Genomic DNA, 3386 nt, shown 5'->3' on the forward strand with positions numbered 1-3386 from the left:
GCTTGCAGCTTCCCAGCACCACCACAGTCCCCATAAAGAAAGAACATGGCCCCGTCGCCACTCACCGCAGGACCCACTGTGTTGCCCTATTTATCCGAGAGGAGATGGGAACTCACAGATGGGGACTGAGGCACAGGGAGGCTAAGTGATTTGCCCGAGGTCACATGGGAAGTCTGTGGCGGGTCAGAGCCCTGAAACCCGGTCTCCCAGGTCTTAGCCCTAATTGCTTCCTTTCCTGTCCTTGGCTCATTAAGGTATTTGTGGCTTCCAGGCATGGCAGGGAGCCGGCCTGTACCCAGGAAAGAAAAGGGCTGGTTTGAAATGCCTCGGCCGGTTCCTAATTCAATGACGGCTCGTTGCAATCCATGCTGTAGAAGAGTGCCTAGCACTTGAGATTGGAGGCCCTTTGTGCTGGGTGCTGTACAACCACTGGACCAGGTTGTTGTTAAAATAGTAGGGGGTCAGAGAGGCAAAGTGAGTCCACCAAGGTCAGTGAGTAGGTCGGTGGCAGAGCTGGGAATAGGCCCTCCTCCCAGATCTACCGACTACCCATTGGCCCCCATGGCCTCTCCTCGGGTGGCACTGCACCACCCCAGTGCTTTGTTGTCTCCCCTGACCGGGTGCTGAGGCCTGAGTCTAACTCAAGGTCCTTTCCCGGTCTCTACACCGACTGCACCTCCCTGCTCCCCTGCATTGCCTGACCTGGTGCAGAGCTATTGTGTGTGGACGCAGCAGTCCTGGGGATGACACTCGTAGGTGTGGGACCCAGACACGGTCCCTGGACTGGCTGTGACACCAGGCAGTGACCAGAGAGGCCGTGAGCCGTGATGCTTTCAGAGCCAATGGCAAAGCCCACGGTTTCCACCAGTGCCCCCCAGTGCTTCCAGCTCAAGCCCTGCGTGAAGAGAGCTCCTGAGACAGCAGGCCAGGGTGGCTAGAGATGGAGAGATGGCCTTGGCTTCACTTGAACATACCTTTCAGTGCTCGGGGGTTAGGTATATCATGAGATGTGATAGCTGCCCTGCAAGAACCGCACTGATGAGCATCTTACCTGCCACCCCCGCAGCCGTCTGCAGCAGGGGGGTGTCCCCTCGCCCCCATTTTACAGAGGCACACAGCCATCCAAGGCAATGCTGCAGCCCACAGGAAAAGCCTTCAGAGATGTGCCCGTGCCTGCGGCACAGCGAGGGATACTCAGCGTACCCTCCTCCCCACCTGCCGCTCTCATTGCAAAAGCATCTTTTTCAGTTAGCCTCTGCATATACCAATCTGGGTAATTGCTATGGCTGCATTTTGCTCACGCACAGGATCATCACGGAGACATTTGAGCCAAGCACATGCCACGATATTTAGACAGGTTTAAAAATGAGTGTGGTGTCTTCTCAACAGACCATGACGGCTCCTCTAGCTCTTAAAAGATGGCTTCCCCTGTGAAGAGTTATGGCCTCTCGCATCGTGGCGGCAGCACTTAGCATGGAGCCAGCCCCATGTCAGTGCAGATGTGCTCATTAAAATCACTTGAAACAAAGATTTTGCATGCTTGGTGGCCAAGCTCAAAGCACGCTGCTTTAGGTATTGTTTGCAGCAATGACAGAGGCTTAGACCACATCCCAAGCTAAAAAAATGTCATTTTGGGTCATAAAAGACCTGTTTTTTTAAAAGAAGCTTTAAAGAGCAGCCATGACGTGTGGGTCAGGAGTCGCATGGTCATGCGAATCAGGACTCCTGGGTCTGAATTCAGCCCCAACTCACTGCACAACCCTGGCTAAGTCACTTAGCCTCTCTGCCTCAGTATCCCTTCTGCTGCTCCTTCTCTGGGAGGGTAATTCAGGAGTATACAAGTCAAGCTGAAGTTAGTGCGAACAATCCCATGCACTTGGAACCGAGTCTGAACCTCTGCAGATAATGGAAGGAAATATTTCTACCGCTCCATTTATTTTCTGTAACTCAATTACATTTTGATGCATTTTCTGACGGTCACGATGCTCCGGCTGTGAACTTTGGATCTGGATTTGCATGTCTCTGGCGCTCAGGGGGCTCTGGCTTGGATCCTCCGTGTCAGTGATGCATTCACAGGTGAGATTGCATTCCGGGTCCAGCACCCCGGTTCCTGCGAGTCACGGGGGTTTGGCTCAGTGTTTGGGTTTGGGCTCACGTATAATAAACTGCAGTGGGGTAAGAGGGGGATGCGACCAGCAAGACCAGCACCTGCCTTCTGTACTATGTGGGGTTGGCCAACACTTATCAATATTCATATTAATCATGATGATGAGACCTGAGCATACCTGAAGGATGCTGTTAGCACTCCTAACTCCTGTGAGTCATTCACTAGCAAATCCAGGAAAAAAGGTCAAAGGCCGCTCGTATCCTCTCTCCTTCTCACCCAGGGTAAGACAAGCTTCATGCTCATGCCAGGGCCTGCAACCATCGGCGGACACACAAGGCTCGTGCGGGTTTGGAAGTCGGTCGCTTCATGTCCCCCGACTTGCTCAAGGCTGCAGACTCCCAATGGCCTTTCTGCACTGTTTGTGCAGATCTGTAAAGGATACATTTCTCGCTCTCAGATGCTGGCAGCTTTTCTCCGGGTTCAGACTTATCTGCTATTTTTCCAGAGCCTTGTAAAATAATAATCCCTGCATCATTTGTTATATAAAGCTCAACATCAGGTTCATAGGGGACACGGCTTCTCTGAATTATTGTGTAAGGAGACATAACCGCAGTCAGTGCATCGATGCAAGGGGGGGGGGTTGACAAAAACAAAAGACTCTGGGGCTGAACGATCTCGTTGGGGTGCTCCTTGCCAGGCACATTTTCTGCAGCCGTGGGAAGAGGGGTGGAGGGAAGTGCTGTCCTTTTTGGCGCTCTGACGGCGTTCGTGGGCCCTGAAATGAAACGCGGCCCCTCGATCATGGCTTTCAAGCCCAAAGCCTCTAAGCTCTGCCCCCTCCCTATTATGTACCTAGCACGCCTCTGCCCAGCACGCGTCCTGTTAAGAACTGTCTAATCTGAAACAGCCTGCTTGTAAAGCCATTGATTTTTATATCCGTTTCCCCTTCTCGAGCATGAAGAATCCAAGGGCTCTCTGGCTGCTGTTGCTTTCAAACACATGCGTAAATGAAACCCAGGGGATAGGAGTGCTTTAAGGCATTCACTTGCCTTCCTTCACCAAGATCCTTTTGGTCTCTGATGGCACAGTCGGTCACTGCTCTAGTTCAGATACCTGCGACTCGGGGTGAAGAGGGAGCCCATTTGGAGAAGATGGCTTCTGAGGTGGACAGACACAAAAGGTGTATTCAAAATCACCTGGTGCAGGTATAGCAGGCTGCAAATAAAACATTCATGAGCTGTGCCTGGAGTCTGCAAAAAAGGTTATGTCCTGGAGTCCT

Source organism: Gavialis gangeticus, unplaced genomic scaffold, assembly GCF_001723915.1.
Source record: "Gavialis gangeticus isolate Ggan-Ray unplaced genomic scaffold, GavGan_comp1, whole genome shotgun sequence".
In the NCBI taxonomy this organism is placed as follows: Eukaryota; Metazoa; Chordata; order Crocodylia; family Gavialidae; genus Gavialis; species Gavialis gangeticus.